Raw genomic sequence first — 26001 nt, forward strand, 5'->3', positions numbered from 1 at the left:
TGTGTTTATGGCTTCGCACTTCAAAAGCTTTATATGAAACAGTTTACTACCTTGTTTGGACATTGTTATTTTGACGAGTGGGACTTGTAGACCGCGTCGAAGGCCAGACTATGGTCCCACTAGTCCAAACACTTACTTTGTCCCGAAGCCTCTAGAAATGAAAATTACATCACTGTGATTAGGAAGTCAATCGTTTCCAAAAGCTGCAAGTATAATTAGATTATAAAAGCCACTTAAAACACACTTTTCACCATCTTTTTCATTAAAAGGTCAGATAAAACTACCAGTAACTGTTGTCGTAATCTTTCCCATCTTTTCTGATAAACTTTAGAATATGAGTGGAATGCGCGAATTTTATAGTGCCAATCTCCGTACGGTTTCACCAAAATAGGTAAGGCAAATGGACAGACTTTTATGACCATTCTCAAAACGGAACCATTGAAAACCGATGAACAAACACAAAACTAATTGCAAAGAGAAATTATAAATTATAAATAAATCAAAATTCAATAATGAGCAAACAATAATGTAATATTTCTGGTTGTATGATGCATTTCGGTTCACAAAACAATGCGTCGTCTGTTCGTTGTTGTATACGAACCACCTAGAGTGTGTTTATTCACTGAAAGTGTGTGCTTTAAATAAACAATTCTCGAAAACCAATCAAAATTTACAATCAAGTGATTGAGAATTAGTTAGAAATTTACAATCAATAAAAGGTTTAAAAACCATTTAAATTACCAATTTATCTTTCAATTTATTTAATGCGTCTGGTTGTAGTGTACATCATACGTAATAAACGGTAAAATAAAATTTACTCAGTCAACTTGAAGACAGAATCGCATCTCAAGTCTCCTCTAAACTGTGTACAGACTGACCACAGTCAGTATCTCTGTCCTACAGGTAGGTGTAGAATTAAAAGATGGGTAATGTTTCCTTCCTTAAGACATGTTTGAGTCACAATCATAAACGTTTTACATTGACTATAGTCATCTGCTTTCGAAAACAACCTTAGAGCCGCTCAGGGTAGTGTAAGATTTCCAATCACACATCAAACGAAACTTTGAACAAAAGAAGTAATAGATTTGATTACACTTATAGCAAAAATACGTAGTTTGCCTTGACGAATTCCATTTTTATTTCGGGCTCAGTTATAGTCACAGGCAGCGCAGCTGATCCACAGATACAATCAAAACTGTTTATACTTATGTATACGGTTGAAGCTGCTATACGCACCGGCGGGGTAGCATTAAAGCCATATAAACAGTTTTGATTGTTTGTGTGGAACAGCTGAAAAACATCTGAAGCAAATTCATGCTGAAACTCCACTGCTACTAACTGTAGAAAGTACTTTGTGTATAACACAATTCGAGTTACGACATCTTCGAGGAAAGTGTTTCAACACACTTCGTAAGTTAAACTACGATAAGTGTAGTTTGTGATATACGCAATTCAGAGGACACGATATATTCCAAGACATCTATTACCTGTTTTATTGTCAGCAACATAGTCAATCAAGGAAAACTTCAACCAGAATGGTAAAGAAATTTGTATTGACCACTTAAGTGGCTCGCAACCAGTTCCGGGGTTTTTGATTTCTGTTTTTTACGCTCTACCAGCTTGCATTACTTTTTCGTCGAAAAATTGAAAGTTCTGTAGTTAGAGAAATTACTCAGATCTCTTAATGAGTTATCACCCCACCTTGCACTTTATCACCTTAGACAAATATGTTACATTCAATGTGTTAACATAGAGAAACTGAATTTAAAAACCCCTCGAAACCCCGTACTTCCACCTACCAAATATAAACACAAATCTAAAGAGCAAATCTTCATCTATCGAATGCTTACGATCGCTAAGGAATTGAACTGTAATCAATGTAATCTGTGAACGTAATCATTGAATTGGCACACCAACAGAGTTATTCGAGCTGTTCCCTTGCCATCGGTTATATTACCGTTTAGTGAAGTATGATGTGAGCCTTGAGATTTGCAACGTATGCAAGTTTCAAATGGAGAAAACCAATTACTTTTCGATCACTTACGAGCCTGAACGATAATCTGAATAACGTTTAAGTGAAAAAACAACAACGGAAGATTAATGAAAATTCAAATGCATGTTTGTTGTTCAACTAAAAAGCGGTTATCGGTTAAAAATTGGTAAATGTTTTGTGTAATGAGAGATATACTTTCGAGATAAACGTTTAGTTTCGAGTGGAGAGAAGACAACGAACGAAACATAAAAATCATAAATATTTATTTAAAGAAACCTACGACCCAGATTACCGGAACAAAAAAAAAGGGTCATGTACAGCAAATATACACACATGATTCAAAAAGTAATATAGCAGAATATTTCTTCGAATAAAAAAAAAGTCCACGCACAACAAACATTTTTATTGCAACGCACATGCATCTTAAATGTACACATTGTACACGCGGGCTCATTATCAATTTATTATTCCTATATGTCGACGATACACGATATTGGATGGGCGAAATTTGTGTATAGTGAGAAGTTTTTGTTTTACTCATTATTTCGATATATCTGATTGTGTTTACCAAGGCTGTGCTTTTATACACACATGAGTATTATTGTCGTTTTTATGAGATTCTCTTCATTTCGGCGGTGCTTTCAGACCGAAAAACTGAGCTTTGAAATAATTCAATTCTCTTGTTCGTTTTGTACCTTTCTTCTTTATTTTCTTTGCCACAGAACACTGTGCATATCGTATCAATAAAGTCAGTAGTCTGTTGGTCGCCTTAAGAGTAAGACGCGTGCGCGCTAACATACCGGAGTACAGGCAAACATAAAATTGAATTGGTTAACCGTTTAATCTGATCGCCAATTTGAAACGAAAAAAGAAAAGAAAATACAATCCGAGTCAGTTACAGTAATTTTGAAAAAAAAAAAGAAAATTTTTAATTTCTCTAATCCTCTTTGCCGCATCCGACTTTATTTAAATCGCAATATCGGTCGTTAAATCGTGCAATTAAATGCATTTGCAATTATTTTCTTTGCATTAAACAAATTGGATTAATCAAATAGCAAGTGATTTTTAAATATTGGTTATCATTGATCCGACTCTATATGGTTAATAAGATTGACGTTGCTAAAAGTGAGTTTAACTTGTTCTTTTTTCATTTTCTTGTTCTTCTTAAATGTATGTAGATTATTACTGTAATTACATTATACCGCTCTCTTTAGGATGGTTTTTTTTAAATCTTATATTGTTTTATTACCGGCATTCTGATCTTAAGATCTATCTCTGCAGATGGAACATATAATATTATATATGTATCTCCGGTACTCATGAATATTTAATGGTAAATTTTATCGAGAAAGTACAACCGTAATGTACTCGATGTAAAAAGGAATAAATAATTAAATTTAAATATTTAATTGAAATATTTATGAGAAAATTAACCGGACAACTGTTCCGAGTGTTTTTAATGTTTCACTATTTATTCATATCAATTCATTTGATGATGATGATGAAGAGATTCCCCCGTATTAATAATTTCATATTATGATTGATTTAATCTTTCACCGCAGACAACATGCAGAGCTTTATTGCTAATGGGAAAAACATGTATAATTAGAAAGGAAGTTTTACTCTGAATTAGACTATATATCGTTACAAATGTGCGTTAAGAAAACGATTGCGAATCCTTTGCAAATTCCGGATGATTAAGACATTTGGAGTGACCGATATTTAACGCAGGTATTCATAATCGAATCAAATTATTTACATCTGATGTCGTTAACTGAAAATTGAATACTTTTGTCGGTATATGCAAGCGTCGATAAAATTTTAGCCAAATTAATTTCTCATCATGAAATTAAAAAGCGATCTGGGGCGAAATAATTTCTAGTTGCATGCGACTGCGACATGCATCGAAATCCGTACTAGCTGTTTTTTCGGAGAACTCAGCCTTTAGTAGCTTTTTATCTAACCTGCACTCGAAAGTAAATTTTTCACAAAACTTGTGTGAAATTGTCAACTCAAGGCGGCGCAAGTTATTGTGATAAAGTCTTATTCCATACTGTGATAACTGTGGATTGGTGCGCACAATGTGTATTGTTATTGCCACTCTCGTTCTGCCACAGTTTTTGGCTAAAGCAAAAGGACCGATTCAACATTTCAAGGCACTTACCCAATTACATACCTACCGTCTAAAAAATCACTTGGCAGTACCGACGTGTTCGAATGAACGAATGCCCAGAGCTCCCCCTCTAAAGTAACTTTTAAAATTCTAAAAAAAATACTTGTCCAATATTTTAACCTGTTGGACCATTTAAACTCATTTACCAGATGAAAATCAGACACTCCCTGTAAAATGAGCATGGGGACTCGGCATAAGTACTTGTCGCACACGGTTGCGTAAATAATATATTACGCACGATTATATCTCCCAGTACTATTCAATTTATTAAGGACATCAACCTTTCTTTCCTCTGCCTTCTTAAAGACGAGATCCAATCCTCTTTTAAAATTACATTAGCAAAAATATTAAATGAACATAAAATTACTCCGACAAAACGTATCCCGTCATGCAAATTGAATTTAATGATCAACTAATTTCATACCGATATTATCGATATTTATATTGACTAAATTGCAGAATTCAAAGATCTCGTATAGAAGATTATATCTAAAAGAAATTGCAGACTTAGACTTGTCTCTATCAAATAAAAATTAAAATGCAAAAATTTATCACAATGATCTTGATGATGTTGTCGTCGTCGTTTGGTTTATTTATTTATTTTTTATCCACATTTTACGATGATTGATAAAAAAAATTTTGAACTCAATACCAGCAGCGAATTAATTTATGTAAACGTAAAACCAGTCATCGAAAGTAAAATTTTTTGTTAATTTCTTTTTTATATATTTATTTAGTGACAAAACAGCACGATTCATTATGATGATGAGTTTCATTTTCACTGTTTTATAACATTTATGGTGAATCATGAATATTATATTCAAATAGCATCTTAAATGTAGAAATATTTACTCTTCGAGCAATAAAATACAGTGGAAAATGCGAGGGAGAATCGACAATAGAAAAACGTGTTCCAATTACTTGGCTTCTGGCTTCTATTTGCCCCCAAAGCATTCTACCAACGTCTATTACTTAACTGGTCTGCTATTATCTTCGATTGTTTCTGTCTAATAATAAATAGTTTATTAAATTTAATGCATTTTGTAGCATTTATTTTCTTGAATTACACTGAAGATGATCTACTTCCTCACATCGTTCAATTCATATTTTTCTTATAGTTTAGTGTGAATTTTGTCGATCCGAGCCGTGGCCGAGGTCGATAAACACACAGAAACGAGATTTTTCATTTTTATCCCGACTCGGGATTCCCGATTTAATGGATTTTACATGCTGAGGACGTCGAAACTAGTGCTTGAAACATGAAACGTACGGTTTTCAACGCATGTAGTATGAAATATATATTATGCACCTGTTGCCAAGATTGGTATTTTGACGTGTAGGACATTATTGCCCTAGCCGAAGGCGTGCATATCATATTTTATATGTCGAGAACAGATATATCGAGATAAACAAAAACTCCCTAGGGAGATAAGTTCGAGATTATCGTTCTAGACAGATACTAAATATTATGCACGTATGACAAGGCGGTCGAGGCTTGCCGAGACGGCTTGTCATACGTGCATATTCTTTTTTATCGCATAAGCGAAAACGAGACAACAAGATATGCGAATGACACTTTGACAATTTACAGAAGTATAATGTTTGTTTACATATCCTAGGTGAATACTTTTTTCGGGGAATCACACCGCGTATGCGATAAAATTTTTTATCTACCTAGGTGAAATAATAGCAGTGAAAAAGTGCTATTATTTCGCCGTCGGTAGATAAAATAGCGTATTCACCTCTGTCCACATGTTTATTTAGACACTTGGGGTTATACCATTCGCATTCGGCTCATGCAATAACTCAAGTGTCTCAATAACCATGTGGACAGAGGTGAATAATCTACTATTACTCCGTCTGTTTGTTGTCGATAAGATTTAACTAGCATTATTCTAAAAGTTCAACTGATGTGACCGTCAAACATATATAAACCATTGCAACCAACGCACTTCAAGCAAAAGTGCTGCAGCTGCCAAATAGAGTACTATTTTGTATTAAAAATCCGAATTTCTTTACAGTGTCGTCATTTATTTGATACACTGTCCAGTTTCAGTACCATATTTAGAGTATTTCTCTCGGCCCCGACACATGAAAAAGTTATATACGCTTCTGTTGTGGACGGTTTATTTTAGACACTTTCGCTTGTCGCCCGAACAAAGTGAAATCTGCGAAATTGCCTAAAATTTACCCTCCACAACAGGTACGTAAATAACTATTTCCGACTCGTGACATTAAAGCCCTTATCTTCGGCTGGGGTCAGAGCATTTTATTCGCTCTAGTTGCTTGAATAAAATGGATAAGTCGATCAAATTTTTTGTTATACGGAAGTTGAGCGGGCTTCAAACTTTCTTCCGAAAATTGAACAGAGTCATTTAAGCAAGAAAGAAATATTTTCATTAAATGTAATTAACACATTTTTACGTTAATAACATTTAAAAAAAAAAAAGTGATTCCAAATAACAGGACCGCGAGCCGACAGAACGGGTGGAATGACTTATAACACTGAAAACAAGAATAACTTTTTTTTTGTTCTTTAATTTAAAAAGTGATTTTCCTATCAACACACAACGGTAAAATATGCATTTACATACATAAACCAATAATAATATTATGTATAAATAAACGTCTGAAGTAATAAACCTATAATTTATCTTTTGAAGAAAGAATGCCATATAATGTACGTAGAACCAGGGTATATAGAGGTGTGTATGTAGTACTGTGAGGTGTATGTGCATACCTTTAATAGTTGGAAGATTGAAAATTGAAGAAATTCTGTATTATGTATATTTGCCATGTCTATTAAATGTAGTTTATAGAACATAATGTTCTTTTCTCTTCTTCATCATCAAATAAATAGCTCTTTAATGCGTTTTAAATTGTTGCAATCTGGCAGAAATTTGACAAATTTATTAAACGAAGATTTATTTAGTAATGAAGAAGAGAGAAAAAAAAGTGACGACTGAGTGAAAATAAAAGAGTGGATTGAACTCAAAATAATTATGATAAATGATTACATTGGCTCAGTTTCATCCAGTTAGATTCTTTTTTTCTTCATCTTCAGCAATTGAATGAAAAACGATATCAAAAAAAAAAGTTCGCTATTTTCTAGAATTGTATTTAAGTGTTTAATTGCTACTAATATCGTTGGGAAAAACGGTATATTTTCGCAATTTACACTTCACTAAATATTTAATAAAAAGAAACAGCGAACGTTTGTAAATCGGTTATAAGCAATTAATAAATGTTGGTTGAGTTATTGATGTTGATTTAATGTTAACAATTTATTGTTGTGACTCCGTGTCCGTGTATATTCTAATACAATTTTCATTCGTTTTTTGTTAGGCCAATGTTTTTGCTCTATTACAGCACAATCTAATTGAATCGTAACAAATGTCGAGTTCGTTTTTCCATTCCATCCATCGACTTAATTGTCTAGTCTATTTTTCGTTGAAAATTAATGACAAAGAATCAATAAGATTGAACCGTGTCTCGTCTAGATGGATAGTGTCGGTTGTATGGCCTATATTAGGGATAAAGATTGGCTTCGTGTTTGATATACAATAAAACATTGTTAAATAAGAGAAGTATACGTACAACATGTGTTTGCACGAGTGTTAGTACAAATCATTTACTATTATCGCGACAGACAAACATTAGAACTCTATAGTGAAATAATTTTCCTCGACAAGGCCTCATCTTCACGACATAAGTGCGCCAAAAATTTAAATATTTTCAACTGACAGTAGCAGAAAATACCGCTGACGGCGTACCCGACGTACAATAAACGTTAATAACTAAAACAGAGAAATGATAAGCACGGCGCCTCACGGCTGGGATAGAACCCGCCTTACGGATTTTTTTCTGAAAAATTTGAAGACGATGCGACCAGAACGTCAATCATATAGTCAAGCTATAAATGTTGTTAACGAAAACGAGATATATCGTTATTAAAACCAAACTGTCAAAATTTTACATACAAATGTAAAAAAGTTTGACAGTTCAACCGTTCTATGAAAAAAGCATTCAGGCGTGTTCTATCCCAGCCGTGAGGGTCCTCGCTTATCATTTCTCTGAACTAAAAGCATTGCGACTTGCTATGCGGCATGCGCCCTCTCGATAAAACTAATGAAGGGGTGGTGTGAAGTGTTTACGATTTAAAATTAGTCTTTGACAAGATGCGGCCTGACTGATGAACTTCTGAACCTTAGGACAAATTGTTCTCAATGCAAAACAGAGTAAACGGCTTCGGAGTTCCATGTGATCTTGAGATATTTACTAATTCAAACTTTGGGCAAATATTTTATTTTGGGAAATATGACAAACAATTGACGACAAGTGTTTTGAGTATAATTAACCACTTTCACTCGTGCTCTGACACGAAATCACTCAAAAGCACCACCGAAAGTTATTTGAAACAATCGTTCAATTTATTTAATTTTAATGTCAAAGTGTCCCGCACCCGCATTGGGTAGTGTCACTGGACTTGTACGTCTACCCTATTCTGCCAACTCCTTGTTTTGATTAGTGTTACAATCAATGTGGAATGAGATTAATTTAAAATTCTTCATAAATAGTGACTGAATTTTGTTGTTTGTCCAGTGTTACTATTTTGAATCCCTTTTATGATACTTACATAGCAAATCGAATAAGTCAACAATTACCAAGGGGGAAACCACTCTTTTTTATTGATGTGATTAACATGATGATGAATTGGTGATTTACCAGCATTTGACCAGGGGAATCGTCGCATCAAACGTGAAATATAGCGGTTAATCAATGTTAATCACCGATCAACTGATTACCATGTTAATCACAAAATAGTAGTTTCCCCCTCGACAATTACCTAAAAATCGATATTATCATTTTATTTCTTCTAACTTTATGGAGATTTTTTACTTACGGGAACGGCAATTTTCCACGGGGTGTGATATCTACAGAAAAAAAATGTGTATTTATGACACATAATCAACTACTTTCACATTATGAATAATCGTTATCAAATGATCAATTAACTTGAATTGTGAATTACGGTTATTACTTTTGTGGAAATGAGTAACAGACGTGCTGTAATTGATCTCTGTTATGAAATAACAGTCAGAGTACAAAAAGTCAATTATCAATAGAGAGTTTACGCAATGTTAATAATAGTAATTTCTGCAACGGCGCGGCGAAAACTGAACTTTTTCATGCTTAATTTGGGTGGCGATCGAAGGGAGTTTTTTTCTCTGGTTTTCTATGTTTTACTTTTCACCACTAGTGGTGAAATGGATTTTCATATATGCTTTTCGTCACTAGTGGTGAAATGGATTTACTTTCCACCACTTCTTCTGAACATCTGACATCATTCAAAATTTTCTTGATCAAAATTGTTTGCGTGCGCTCGCAGAATGCGTCAACAACAGCGATTTCAGATGTTTTTGAAGATTAAAACTGCGTCATTTATTACTGTTTAGATGTTTTCTTGAGAATAAAGATGACGAGACATTCACTTGGTACCGAGGAATAGTGAGGTGCACTCAGGTTTTATATTTAAAATAAGTTATACGTAGAATTATAAATTCGAATTTATAAGTGAGACAATACGTCGACAGCGCAAACTCTCTAATATCTAAAATATCAAAGCGATTAACCGAATGAAACATTGCTACGCATACGGTAATCAAGCGTTCAAAGGCTCAACAGCCATTGACATCGTAACATGAAGTACGTTATACTTGCGACACTCATGAGGTTACTATTGACAGTACGGAGTCAGTCTAGCCGTGAAGCGAGTCTTATCAATCGACTGAATGAAATCTTCTGCTTTGATCACAACATATTTTTGGTGGATGGTTCTGTGCAAGATCGAAGCCGATACATTCCCATCAACACTAAGGCTGATAATGAGTACATTACACCTCGAATAGTCTACATTTTCGATTACAAAAACAAACTCAACGCCACGCAACTGAAATTGCAAAAAACATTGGCAGACACCGGCTCAAATACATTTTTAATTGTTGTGGCTGCCGAGTTATGCTTTAATTTTACCAATAATGGTACATATGCAACAAATATTTTGGATGAGGTGATTTCGATTCAACGCGGCAAGAACAGATTAAAAATTGGAATTTTTTTCGAAAAGAACATCAGTTCAATGGAAGCGGTATTGCAACTATTTCAGTGGAGTTGGAGTAAGAAGATTGTGAAAATTTTTTGTGCATTTCTCTTGAACGCAAAGGACGACGCTGCATCGTCAATGCTAAATATGATTCGATTCGATCCGTTTGAAGCAAAGTTTTTGATTAATTTGACGGGAAGCGATTCGCTTGAAGATTATTTTTTCTCTGGCGATAAAATTCCTAATTATCACCGCCATCCGTTTCGGGTTTTTAAATTCAATGACATGGAACTTAGCTATTTTCATGTTAACTTTTGGCGTACTGTTTTTCACATTTTAAATGCATCGATGTCCATAATAAATATGACTGAAGAGACTTACGCAGCAGGATATTTTGAGAAGATAAATGAAGATGCTGGAGTGTTTAGAGTAAGTGTAAAATCAATTGAAAATTTAGTGTTATATCCAGACAGCTTCACAAAGCTTCAGATGTTAGTTCCTCATTCTCAGCCATACATAAGCATTGCCGCATATTTACAAAATACAACGTGGAGCGTACTCGTCGGCTATATATTCGTTGTAATTGCGACGTCAGCGCTTCTGTTAATCGTTTCTGGTTATCAGCACACGAACAAACGAAATTCATTTGTTCAATGTGTTGTTGACGTCGTGAATCTTCTAATGAACGACAATTTTGCCATCAAGTATGGACAACTTCATCGTGCAGATATTTTTATCGTTGTACCGTTAACATTCACCGGGCTGGTCATGGTGAATGGAATTTTGTCTGTCTTCAAGAGCTATCTTACAGTACCAATTTACCAGCGTCAAATCAAAACAATCGACGACCTCTACAAGTCCCAGATACCGATCTTAGCTAAAGATTTGCTTTGGATGAATGACACAATTGAAGGGATGGGAAAAATAAACGGACAAAGATGGAACGAAAAAGTGCATCAGTCAAATCGCGTCCAATTTGCGATGGAAATGGGACAATTAAACAATTCTGTGGCATATGCTACGACAATCGCAGCATCGACACCCCCATTAAAACTGCAGAAACGGTTAAACTTAAAAGCGTTTTATTTGATAACAGATCCGACTTTGGCTGACTACTACGCAACGTTTCCAATAAATCCCGATTTTCCATATGTCGAGCCGCTAAGCGTTATCCACCAACGCCTGATTTGTAATGGAATATTGTGGAAGTTGTTAGCAGACTCAACCGAAAAAGAGGTATCAAAATTGACGAAAAAGAAACGAGCTAGTCTTCGAGCTACAAGTAACCGTTCAGATAATAACGGTTTTGGCGGTATGTTCACAATTATTTGGTGTGGATGGATTGCTGGTGGAATTGTATTCACTTGCGAACTAGTTTGGAACAAAATTCCACCTCAAATTAATAAATGGAAGCCGACTTACTAAAATTTGAATTTCAAGTGAACGAGTCGATGAAAAAGTGAACCGAAAAAAAATATTTTGTCAAGGTTCTGAAAGAACAGACACTTACGAAGAAAAAAATAGTACATTACTATACCAGTGAAGTAATTTGATATCTCGTATCCAGATGATTAAAAGTATCCGAGGGCTTCAGCCCGAGGTACTTTTACTCATCGTGATACGAGATATCAAATTATTTCACGTGTAAAGTATAACGTTTTACTTTACGAGCGAGGGAAAAGGTTTTCACTAGTGAGGGAATAGCCACTTTACCTCACTAGTAACGTTATAGTATGTTGTGTTACAAGTATTGTAATGTTGATTTTTTCAGCACTAGACCCAAGTTTTCCTTACGAGCGGAGCGAGTAAGGAAAATTGGGTCATGTGCTGAAAAAATCTCATTACAATACGTGTAACACATCATGCTTTGTGCCAACCGAGAATTGAAATAGACAAATGCACAAAAATTCAGAATTTTCATTGTAAACAATCACTCTTCGAATTTGATCGATCACGTTGCTTTGCATTTTTTTAAAACGAATGCTGTAATAACTCATACGAATTTCATTTCAATACTGGTTTGAGTGTTGTAATAAGCCATGAAAACGGGTGTTGTAATTTTGGACATTTCAATCTAGTTATCGATATTGAAATCCGTCGTATTTCAATTCTCGGTGGCACAAACGTTTTTATCAAATTCATAACAACAAACTTGAATTTAATATTTTGTTTACTGGGCTACACCCTGCGATCACAGTGATACCATTCATATTTTTTACTTCATCAATCAAAGTAATCTAACCAATGTTTCGCAAATGTTAACTCAATTTTTATTTTCATTTCAAATGATATCCGAAATGTTTCAATGTTTAATTTGTATTTCGTACAGAAACAAAATAAAATGTGAAAAATTCCTACATAAAATAGACCGAGAGCCTTTTTAATAAAAGTTTGGCACGTCATTTCGTCTGCGAATAGTCTTTGTGAAAGGAAAAATGCTATTGGCGGGCGCCTGCCAATAGCCTGTGTGAAAGGAGAAGATGTTATTGGCAGGCGCCTGCCAATAGTGTCTTTAATAATAATTTGGCTATAGGCAGGCCAAACTATAACATAACCAATTCTGACTGCAAATCATCCAATTCAAATGATTTTATAAGCAAACCTCAAACATTTACTGCACCTTTCAAAACCTTCGCGCATAAATAAGGTAACTTGAATTATGTCAAATTCAAGTTACGTTGCTGTACACGAAAACGACACACACACATTCAAGAGATGATTTTTCATTTTCATTAGTCATTTTGTTTTATTGAGAGGGGCCTTGGATAAATCATTGAAAACTGTTTTTAATTTTTTTTTATCGAAATTAATTAAGAATGACGAACTCCATCAGAGTAGTTATTTGTGTATCTGTTTTGGACGATTGTTTTTAGGCAATTTCGCGAGTTGTAGCCCGAACGAAGTGAGTGTAAGGGGTCGAAAACCAGAGAAAAATCTCAAAACTCCCTCATTTTCGGCCGACACATAAAAAGACGCGCTCAACATGTAATAGTTATTTGTGTATCTGCTTTGGACGATTGTTTTTAGGCAATTTCGCGAGTTGTAGCCCGAACGAAGTAAGGGCTACATGCGAAAGTGCCTAAAAACAATCGTCCAAAACAGATACTCAAAAAATTTTTCATGTAAGGGGTCGAAAACCAGAGAAAAATCTCAAAACTCCCTCATTTTCGGGCCCGACACATGAAATAGTACATTACTATACCAGTGAAGTAATTTGATATCTCGTATCCAGATGAGTAAAAGTATCCGAGCTTCAGCCCGAGGTACTTTTACTCATCGTGATACGAGATATCAAATTATTTCACGTGTAAAGTATGGCGTTTTACTTTACGAGCGAGGGAAAGGGTCTTCACTAGTGAGGGAAAGTCCATTACATAACTCGGGATAAAAATGATTAGTCTCGTTTTCGTGTGTTTATTGACCTCGACTTCGCCTCGGATCAACAAAATTCACACGAAAACTCAACTTTTCATCTTTTTATCCCTAGTCATTTAAAATACTATTTCACGTACAGAAACTCTAAAGAATCGAAATGGGATATTGTCAGCTGATAGGAATATTCTGTTTGTTCGTGTTGGTTTCATCGTGTTCGATTTTCACTAAATCTTTTAATCAAAGCAACTCTAACTTAAAACTACCTTGAAAGTACCGTTAGGAAACGAGTTTTACTGCAAGAGTAGAAAATTCCAATTCAAAATTTAGCTGTCCTTTTAATGTCAGTCGGAAAGGCCGCGCAAGTATATTATCAGTATGATTATCAAAGCTACTAACGAAGTATTCCAATCATTTGCTTACATAAATTCTGCAATATAAAACAAAATTAGAACGCATCTAATGTTCATCTAATGCCGTCGTTGTCGATGAAAACCGATGCAAAAACCGTGAGCAAAATGTTAATTAAGCTTCTAAATAAATTAGTTGTGACCTGTGAAATATTCATCCAAGAGCAAATTGTTTCTGTGCTAAACCTTCAATCACTTTAACACCATAATGGTAACAAAATAATAAAAGTTTCCTTTCCTCCTATTGAATAATTCATTTTTCTTTTATCTGTATCCACCAGTACCCACTCGACAACTCCAGCAAGAAGCATGGCATTTTTATTATAAGTCTTATGGGACATTTCATTTCCATCATTTATACTCAGCAAGTTCCAAAGCAAAAGTTGCCATGTTCACAATTCAAATTTTCCATTTCATTTCCTTTTACAATAAAAATTCTTATAAAAACATTATGCTTCCTCAAATGGTTCGTACCACTTTTCTTTCAAGAAGCATCGGTTTCTTGTTCGCTTAGCCGGTACGCGGCTATATGCTATAAGAACTGGTTAATTACGATTTTGATGATGTCCACATGTCCATAATCATATCCACATCACTCTTCACTCTTGAAACTAGACTGAAAAATTCGCAAAGGTAAGCACAACAACAACAACAAACTTTATTTCGCAGATTTTTTTGCTGTGATAAAACATTTCAAAACTGAACACGATTATGGGCAGAGTCTGATTGAGTGAACTAAAAATGCTTTAAATTAACACCTTTAAATACCATAATTATTCGGTATATTGCACGATATGGTGGATAACGTGTACAAAAACGCATATGTGAAAAATTTAATTTTAAAACCCATCTGGCTCACAACTCATCACATTATTAAATGAATAGCGATCTAATCTTTTTTGTGGGTCGATTGAAATGATCATTTATTAAAACCATAAAAAGTGAGGATGTGTATGCTCGTACTCGTATAGAAAACCCGAAGTAATGAAGTAGAAAAAAAAAATCTGCGTGATTATTGATGTGCTTATTATCGAAAAGTTCTATCAATAAAATTGTTGTTTTGTATACAAAGTCATTATTTTATGAAGCTATAAATAATATCAAACTCTCTACGTTTTTTTCTTCGATCATTTCCAATTTGCTCTAAAATGAAATGAAGAAAAGAAGTAAGAAGATAAAAAAAAACTTGTCAGATTGCTTATGAAACATTTCATCCAAATGGTACATACAGTCTTTGAACGAAAATATATTTTTATATCCAAACCAAACATTGAAGAATGTCTTCTATAATTTTATCGCTGTCCTATAAAAAAGAGTCTTCATTTTATAATACCAACGAAGAATTACCTTTATTTATTTTATTAGTATTTCCATTTTGCGATAAATAATACAATGTAGTGCGGACTTGAAGCACTCTCCGCAGATTGGTTGTTGCTTTTTGTTCCGCTCTTCATCTTCATAAAAATAGCTTTGATGAAATAGATCCGCAGTCCAGACATGCATTTTGTGTATTCTCATTTTCACGATCAGTGTTTTTGAATTATTGCGGCGTGAATTGGTAATATACATAGAGAAATGTAGTCATATCCCTCTCGAACGTGAACGTGCCAGTGAAACAAATTGATTCAACAAAAAAAAGGTTCCGTTTTCGAAGCATTTTTTTGTTGATATGTTTTTGGTGCAAAACGTTATGGGGGCAAATAACGAGCGTATGTAGATTAGAACAACTAACTGAAGAGAACGCAACAGGTGATTTTACTGTTAATTGTACACCAATTTCTGACGACACAGCATATATTGGTAATTTGATTTACCGAATATACATCGGAATTTATACGATTTACGATGAAATTACCGAAAGTTACTGACTAAATTACAAAAAAGTAAGTTTGGTAATTTTGTCACTAAATTAGCTAATTTCGGTAATTTTATATACAGATCAAGTAGAATCGGTACTTCAAATTACCAATAAGAGCGCTAACCCCTTGGCAAATTTCTAGCCTACATTTGTGCGCAAAAATATTCGTCTTTTGATGAACCAAATTCGTTTTCTGAAAAAGTAAAAGTAATTGTTTTAAAGCATTAAAATGGTTTGTGGTTGATAACTTATCCCACTTATAAATTACACATATTGCAAGGGTTTCTCCAAGTGGATAAAGTTATGGCTCACAATCCAAAAGACGAATCTACACATGGCTAAATTGTTGCCTACATTTTGGACTCGCATCATTTTTGGAAACAGTACGACCATTGTTTGGTGTTAAAATGTGTTTGCTTTCACTAAAAATTTTAATGTTTATGGTGATGTAACCTACCTCCGAGAAAACTCAAAATATGTATCAATTTTCGTGAAATATTGAGTTTTCTCAGACTGAGGTTACATCACCACAAACATTTAAATTTTAACTGAAACCTAACACATTTTAACACCAAACGATGGTCGTACTTTTTCCAAAAATAATACGAATCCAAAATTATCATCAAAATAATAATAATTTTGCCCGGAAATGTAGGCAATAATTTAGCCATGTGTAGATTCGTCTTAAAGGTAATACATCTTTGCATGCTTTTATGGTTTTACTTTTTCAAAAAAAGATTTTTGTTCAGTGAAATCATCAAAAAACGAATATTTTTGCGGACAAATGTAGGCTAGAAATTTGCCAAGGAGTGAGCACAATGAAATTACCTAATTTACTGACAAAATTACCGAACTTACCTTTTGGTAATTTTGTCAGTAAATTAAGTAGTTTCGTCGGTAAATCAGATAAATGCTCTAAATCAAATTACCATAAATAGGCCCTGGTTTAGGAATTTTTAAGAACTACTTCTGAAAAATTCTTACAGTCAGAGGCAGTGAAATTTCAGCATGAATTTGCTTCAGCTGTTTTTCAGGTCCACACAAACAATCGAAACTGTTTATACGTCCTTATACGGTGGTCAACCGTGGAAACAAGTATAAACAGTTTTGATTGTATTTGTGGATCAGCTGAAAAACAGCTGAAGCAAGTTCATGCTGAAATTTCACTGCCTTTGACTGTATAATTCCTAAAAGTTCTTAAATCTAAGAATTTTTTGGAATATTTATTCAGAATTTAAATTTCTTTTAATTCATATAAATTCTCAAAAACTCTTAAAATTCCTAATAATTCTGAAGAATTCATAAAATGAAATTCTGAATTATGCCATGAACGAGAAGAAGTAATTTTTTCTTCGAATATTGGCTGGTAATATAGAGGACGATGGAAACGATACTTCTTGTTTTTGCAGTTTGTTTCAGTCGTGGTCAATAAATCACATACAAAAAGCAATTTCTATCGTTTGTCCCAAAGGAATAGAATTTTCTCGTTACAACAACCTAAAGTAATGATCTCTGCATAAAACGTCTCTCGACTCGTTCAAATTTTAATTGAACCTTCGCCCAGCCCCGGAAGAGATTTAATCCAGAATTCTGCGGTAGCTGTCGAAAGTCACCGCTTTCTTCTCGTTCCCCTTGGCATTTGACGAGTCAAGTTCATATATTTAATATACACAAAATAACATTCAGCTTGACCGATCACACCGTACTAATGCTTGCACATTCATGTGTGGACAGAAAATATTTTCTAGACCTAATGCTTTTATTTCATTTCACAAATTCGAATGATTATAAGATGTGTGTGCGTTGTGTGTGTACATAATCTCGAAGTCTTGTTGATACACGATGTTTAAAAGAAATGTAATCGAGGTAACAATTAATTTCTTTATGCTCAAACTCGTCGTAATTATAAAGCAAATGCACATCCATATGTATTAATTGAACTCAATGCACATAAATTTACGAGATATTGCTGTATAATGCTGAGTGTATTCATGTGGTCAATGAAGACGTTTTTGTATGACCACGATAGTGTATGTCATTTTGATTTTTTTTTATATTAATCCGTAAATTGAGTGAATCGACGACGTTTCATATAAAACGACCCGATGCTTACAGATTAGCGTATTTTTATGAAGTTAATTTTTATGAAATAATAAATCAAACTATAAATACAAACCGCAACGTCGTCGTCGTCATCGAACTAATCCAATAAATTCTTTTTTTTTATATTCGACTATATTTTTCGATATCGTATCGACTGAAAGTGTTGGCATAACACTTTAGCTATAAATGGACTTTGTATAACGGTGCTTGATGTTATTAAAAGATTGAGGAACGATTGGTGATAAAATTTTGCGAGTAATTCAATTTCGGCTGAATTGAATCGATTGATTTAAGCCACACATGACAGGCCTTTCCGGTAGTTGGTGCCTAAGGCTGAGCTTAACAGAAATTCAATCGAAATGGAATTTTATGTGGATTTGCAACGCACTTCAAGCAAAAGTGCTATTAATGACAGCTGTCAAATAGATTACTATTTATATGAAATTTTATCCCCACTCTTTTTACATTGTAAAATTTTGTCAAGTTTCAGTGCCCTATTTAGAGTACCACTTTTGCTTGAAGTGCGTTGGGACTTGTCGTCTATTGAACACGGTGAAAATGATCATTTTTGTGTTGAAGTTTCTTTTTCAATACAGTTATTTAAGCAGTCATCTGATCAGGGCCGAATTAGCTACCGGACAATAAAGTGAAGTAGCTCGTATACGAGCAGCCGCTATAGCAGCTATAGCAGCTATAGCAGTTTTTTTAATTTGAGTTTCTTAAATCTAAAATAAATATCTAAAAACAAGCAGAAGACAAGTATAATTAGCGAATTATAAGAAAAATGGAATTTCATTGATTTTACATATAATTCGATACTTCAGAAGAAAAAACACCGTCAGCCTGTTAAGAATGACGCGAAATCAATGAAATTTCATTTTTCTTATAATTCGCTAACTGTAGATGTTCCCTTTACACTGTAAAGTTTACGCACGGTATCTAGATATGGAGATGTGATTGAAATCCACTAATGTAACAAAATCCGCATAACTCGGCTAAATGTACAGTGCATTCATACAAGGTACAAAGACATTGCCAAAACAATAAAGGCATGACCGACTCTTTAACAATGTTGTGTTAGAGCACAAGACTGATAAATGCACTAACGCACACAACATATTGTTTGCTAAAGACAATTCTCATGTTTATTAAACACAACCGAGAACAAATTGACTTAACCATAAATTATATCCACAGATGGAAAATTACAAATTTTATCTGAGAAATGTATATCACTTTTCTGCTGCGATTAACATAAAAAAAAACCAACAACCTAAACATACCACAGTAGCATAAGTATTATTATTACAAGGCTAATTGACAGGTTTTATTCTAGCGTCTAGATTAAAAAACCATAAAGTAAAACACTTGCAAATTTACTCGGAAAACAATAACGGTGCGTGCAGTTCCTATAACAGTTCTCTTGCAGAGTGTAAAAAAATTCTTTAACAAAAAAAAAGTGGAAAAGAAGCATTGTATACAACGAAAATATTTGCCATATATTATGAGTGTATCGCATGTGTGTGTTTTTCGATTCTAAACTGATGAAAATAAGAGAGAAAATTAAAAATAAAAAAATTCGTCTAGAACCAGAATCCGACACAAGAATGTATAAATCACGTTTATGTGTTTACATATAATTTATCTTGTGTGCTTTGAAGCAACTTCTACTTCTGGGGATTGTTATAAAAGCGTTACATCTTATGATGGAAATGATACCTTTAAGTTAAACATCAAACATGCATATAAGTACAAACAATAAGAGACAAGTGTTTATACTTCATGGATTTTGTGTTATATATTTTTAAAGAAAATATTATACCTGTCGTATACCTTTCAGATGTGGTATGATCAATATTTGAAATTTGAAATTTAAAACATTTTGATTTTGAATTGACACGACAAGATGTACGGTCTAGCACAGATGCGATCGGCTATCACATAAGGGTTATATTTTGATATGGCAAAGATGTGTTAGTAAGATACAGATACATACAGATAGATATAAGTGATGCATTGGAAAAGGTGTTATCTAGTTAAATTTAGAATGAATGGGCCGGACAGGTCCCATGGATCTAAGCTCCAGTGGACTTGCTTTGTACCAAGGCCAATTGTCCGTTATTAATTCACTGAAATTTACCAATTTTATCGGAAGACCCATAGAACCTAGTGAAATATTTTTTGGCCGAGACTTTCTTCAAATCTTTTTTTTAACATGAAGCCATCCATGATGGTTCATTCTTGAGCAATTGTAAAAAGATTTAAACGACACTATAATCTACATTTGTACAAAAAGAGTCATCGTGGTTTCATTATTTGAAAAATATCAAAAGTCTGTCACGAAGTTCTACAGACCTTTTCAGGTCTTCAGTAGATTCGGTACCAATAATATTTTGACCTGGTGCTGAGCTGACCCATTCAAGGATTAACTAGGGTTCTGTAAAGGAAAGCTACTAACTGCTTGGGCCGAATGTTCTTTAACTTTTTACTGTTTCAATTTATCCACATTTCCCACCCTATAGATCATCTTCAAGTGACGGTACTTTCAGACGTAATCTCACTTATGACGCACCGATGCTTTGCTGAAAAGCATACATTTGGGCGTTTTTTTAAAAAATAGATCTTAGTTTACTGATATCATATGATATGCTCACGTTTCTCAGATCTGGTCAAACGACAACAACAAAAACTAATTTTTACTTAAAGCTAACACATTCGTGGTCGTTATTGAGTTCGTACATTTTAAAAAAGGATTCTGATGGAAAGATGTCATCAAAAATCAATAAGAGGCACACAAATGTAGTCTACAATTTTAGCTAAGTACAGTTGCCTTTTAAGTTAAGTTAAATGTTTCGTATTCATTCATTTGTATGATTTTTTTTTAACGTGGATGGCATTTAAAACGTCTTTGAAGATGATCTACGTAGTCCGATGTTTAATGGGCAGTATGCCCTGTAAGGCCACCTGTGATTCTCCTGATGGTTGTTACTGCTCAGTGACAGGACAGAATTTTTTGTGAAATTGAGATGGTGTTTTCAGATTTGCGCGCTTTGATATGTGCTACTATTTAGAAAGTATCCCCTCGATCACGAACGGTCAAACTTCTGTAAATTTATGTTTGAACCTACTCCTAAAATCTGTAATACTGCACTCGTACCGTAACGAGTCAAAACACAGCTGTTTAGCCTGGAACATAAAAGAATCATTAGAGGTCAGTAGCTTCGTGATGGTAGTATTGTAAAACAACGTCTATGATAACGTAAAATAGAAACTTAAACGACATCTACTTGTTCGTATTATAAACTAAGCGACCAATCGCACAAGTCGCTCCAACGAAAGTAAACTAGGCACCTGATTCTTATTTGTTCCTTTCCTGGACCTGTACTTTCCCTAATAAATCAAGCAAGTTTAAATTTTCATCTGTTATCGACAACGATTAATAAATAATCAAAAGTGTTCGAGTAGCTCTTATTATATGGTCAAATTTTACAATAAACAAAGTAAGTAAAAGATTTTGGTATCAAACACTAAAAGAAATGACAAGACGAAGTAATAGATTTGATAATTGAATACATGAATGCAACGTTCACCTCGTTCGTAAAAGTTTTTAAATCCAATTAAAACATTTCGATTCAGTTTCATATCGACAAACGTGTGTACTAAACTGGAAGGATTAAAGTCTGCAATTTTATGAAAATTTCAATTATTCACGCAGTACATACGCTGACTTTGAAATGAAATGTTTCCCTTTTTTTCGTACAAAACATGCCGCTGTTCACTTGTTTCAGTATGCCGAGTTATGTGTGTGCGTGTGCATATGCCAGTTTAGATAGCATCATCCTTTGATCACCTGGTTACCTTATTTGAAACATATAAAACGCATAATTAAACTGTAAACCGTAGGTTGTTGAACTTTCTTGTAATAATCTTTTCTTTCTTTCATTTTTTTAAAAGAAATATTTATTCGTACTCACATATCGTGTAGCAATTATTTTCGCCCGGTTAATTTCGAGCATTAAAAAAATGTACATAATTTCGTAACCAGTCAGGTTTCCACCAATATCATTTTCTGCTGATATCCTCGTTATTTATGATTCATCATCATCACGGATTGTATCGATCTTAATCACCATCGTCTTACTACGAATTTCGTTGTAAATTGCCTTGTTTTTTGGAACAACAAAAAAGAAAAGTCGTTGGCAATATTTCGTTGACGGAATGCCATAAAATCGAAATTCCCCGCAAATCTCATCACTCGAAAATAATGATAAGTACAAAAAAAAATGATGAATAAACTGGTTGCATGGAAATGGCAATGACATGAGAGATGCTATTGCGTGCATTTATAAAATGTTGATCGTAAAAATGAATGTAACGAAAAATTTCAAACATATGGATGAGTGTTTAAGAAATTCATGGATGATGAGTAAAACATCTTCTTTTTATATATATCCGCGCCGACCGCATAGTTAACGAGAATTTTTAATTATTTTTTTCCGTGCGTTAAAGTAAAATATGGATTTTTTGGAATTATTTTATTGGTGGTATATATAATACAGACAGTTAATGATCATCACTCAACGAGGTTCCGTTAAGTTTCGTTTCAATTAGATTGAAACCAGACAACTCCAACAAATGCAATTAAATGGTCTGCCCTAACAAGTTTCGTGCAAGGGGAAACCAACTAAACTATTCAGTTCCTGCGTCTGCGCACAGGTCAATTGACAATATTGTCTAAAGTTAAATGTCAATTTTTCTGAGATTTTCACTTAGTACATCCTATTTTACATACATTACCAAGGATTCAGTCCAATTTACTGATGATTTGGTCTACTTTAAGGAAGATTTAGTCTACCTTAGCGGTGATTTGATCTAAGTTTCTATATGGTAAGGTTACGCAAATCACTAGGACGCGTTATAACGTCCGCCGAACTGTGTTGTAATTTTCATACAAAGTTTTAGTACAATTTTAGTAATTTTGTATTGGAAGTTAACGACATTTTTTGAGCGATATGGCCAGAATGAAATAATGCCGGTCTGCGTAACCTCTTCATATACAACCTTGGATGTGATTGAAGTTTTCATCGAATATAAAAGAAAATCTGTTTGATCATATTTGATCAAACACACCTTCTATTCCATGGAATGGAGTATAAAGAATGTAGCATCATTTCCTCTAGTTGCTTCTCCTCGATTTTTTGAGTAATTAAAAACCAAGTAAATGTTAGAGGAACCCTGCGTCATTAACTTGGATTGTTTATCATATTGCTGATCCATCTCATCTATTTGTTGTATCTGAAGTCATACTAAATATTGACTGTGTTTTGAGTGTTTCGTTGCAATTCCATACAAAAAATGGCAAATTTTCAATCACCTTTTTCTAACTACGGCTCAGATTCAAGTTACCTACATCGAGAAGATCGGTGCTTCTCAGTAGAAGTGGATATAGAAAATTTAAAATTGTATATTATGTTACTAGGAACAAAAAGGTGCGTTTTTGACCCAGTGATCGCATGCTATCACTCATATCTCTTACTACATCATCTAATCAATGATTCGCAAGTTAACTCAATTCTTGATAACAAATGAAATCCGAAATTGTTTCAACGTTTAATTTGCAATTTCGTACAGAAACAAACTAAAATTTGACAAATTCCTTATGAAGTTGACGTAACTGGGAACGAAAAGTCAGTAGACTTCACAACTTGCCACGAAAAGTGACGTGATTGGGAACGAAAAATGTAAAAAAAGTGAGAGCAATAGGGAGAGAAAAAGTTGTTGTTTTGGTGCTCTATCTGGTGAGAGAATGTGACGCACCTCCTTCTGTTAAAAAAAAACTCGAGTTTCCCTTTAAAATAAATTTTCTTCAGAAATTGATTGGTCATCAGTTTCACCAGCCCTTTTGATTTCAAGCCAATTTGTTCTGTGCAATTTAATCAACTGGTATAATATCCGTTGACCGCAGCAAAATCATTTATCATTTTCTATACAGCCAATAAGTCAAATAATACGACTCATGACGCTTGTAACATATAAAATGAGGAATATAATCTGCACAGAACTGGTGATGAATTTTTTTATGTCTCTGATAATAAGAAAAGATTTTTTTTTTCGTTAAATTTTCCATTGAACAGGTATAGGAGTGTATTGTAAATGGTAATAAATTTCCTGGGGCGACTATTAAATTATTAATGAATGAAGAATGACCACAAGAAAGTCGCCAAGATGCAGTTTTCTTTTTCGGTGTGAACGGAAAAATTGCATTGTCTCTCTACTTTCTTTTTTTTCGTATAAATTTGACGATTTGCCAAGTTGTAAAACATCATTTCTATATAAAATTGCAATCAAATCTGGTTATTTAGACGTATATACAATAGTAATAGCCATCGAATGTGTAATACGCCTCGCATATTTTGTAGGATTGATATGGAATGAGTTGAGTGTGTGTATACACAACACACCTCGTTTAACATCTAATTAGAATATATTTACCCGATGCTTTGGTTAATTTTTGTTTCACTTGAAACGAAAGTGAGAGTTCCTTGATATTGAAGTTTATAATAGTTCACCATTGTACGAACAATGTGCCTCAACATTTATATATAATATGATCGATTAGTGATGATGTTTACCACATTACAATATACTATATATACTACACGTATGAAATGCCAAAAACAATGGATCACTGCAAGAGAATACTTGTACGGTATATAAACCGACGACGGTGACAAGTTACGACATTCATAATCCATTTTCGTTGAATTATGTATTTTACGATGTTATTGTGTAGAAATATATAAATTTGTGTTAAATTGTGTGCACATTTTTTCGTTTTGTTGCTTTCAATAAAAAAAAATTATTTTATTACAATAACATATTGTTCCATTAATAAACTATATAAATTGTTGCCATTGTGTTACGGGTGAAGCCAATTGGAAAATATTGTTAAATCCGAAAAGAATCAAAATTATTATGGCTGGTTATAAAGTATATTCAGGAACAACATTCAAAGAAAGAAAAAAATATAAATCTGTAAGAAGGTCTGTACGCGTATCGGTATGTATATTTATGGTGTGTTGCGTGACTTTAAATTAATTTGTTATAATTCAGTCGGTTTTTTTTTACTTCTCCATCTCGTCGCAAATTTATTAATACATTTTACCATTATAGTTCAATGTAACATGAATTAAGTACAAAAACATAAATCTTTTAAAAGTTTTATTTGTAATATTTGTAATATACAATATCAAATAATAATTGTACATGGAAATGGGCACAGAGGAAAAGCTAAACAACTCAATCTTTAATAAAATGTTCTTGCAAGAGATAAGTTTTTTTTCTTCATCATTTTTTATTTTCAAGTTTCTATTTTTTATTGAGTTGGATATGTGGTGAAATCAGTCATAAGTTATGAATGTTGGTTTCCTCTTCCTTCTATTATGATCGTCATCATTTTGTTGAATAACGTTTTATTAACTTCAGATTTATGCATAAAATACGTAATGTGTTACAGTGTCAGTGTGACAAAAGAGCAATGTATCTTATTGCATGCTACTTACTGAGTCATAGAGCATCTAAAGTCTAGGTGGATGAATGTTTCAAGTCTTGAGTCATGCCTCCCAATTTGCGAAAAAAGAAAGACAAATTCAAAACAAGAAAATGAGTTTGCTTTTAGTGATAGGAATTGAAATTTCATTTTAATTATAATTGGCTAGAACTGTTCTTGCGTAATATGATATAGTCTGAGCATTGTATCAGTATCACAATGCCATTTTTCAACTGCACGTTAGCAAACGTGGAAAGACGTACTTTACTATCACTCAGATCGAAACAGTCCGGTCGATTTATGTCTTACCACTTCAAAACGTAAAATCGAAAATTCCAACAAGAACGATCCATCGAATTGGAATTTTCTATTTTCTTTTAGAGGTTTTTCATATGGTCGACGTTTTGACGAGGGAAATATTTGTACAGTAAACGACATCT

General features: G+C 33.7%; 1 protein-coding gene across 3 annotated transcripts in view; it reads left to right on the forward strand.

Annotated features, from left to right (window-relative positions):
* The first annotated feature begins 2728 nt into the window (after positions 1-2728).
* LOC119066742 (serine proteinase stubble) overlaps positions 2729-26001 on the forward strand; it is a 38193-nt gene continuing 14920 nt past the window's right edge. For 2 of the 3 annotated variants that reach the window (XM_037169369.1, XM_037169386.1), the window contains exon 1: positions 2729-3118. The gene's annotated coding sequence lies outside the window, so the exon portion shown is untranslated. Of the gene's footprint in view, positions 3119-24983; positions 25003-26001 lie in introns of those variants that run through there. The other variant, XM_037169378.1, reaches the window with a different exon arrangement.

This window comes from Bradysia coprophila, chromosome II, assembly GCF_014529535.1.
Source record: "Bradysia coprophila strain Holo2 chromosome II, BU_Bcop_v1, whole genome shotgun sequence".
In the NCBI taxonomy this organism is placed as follows: Eukaryota; Metazoa; Arthropoda; class Insecta; order Diptera; family Sciaridae; genus Bradysia; species Bradysia coprophila.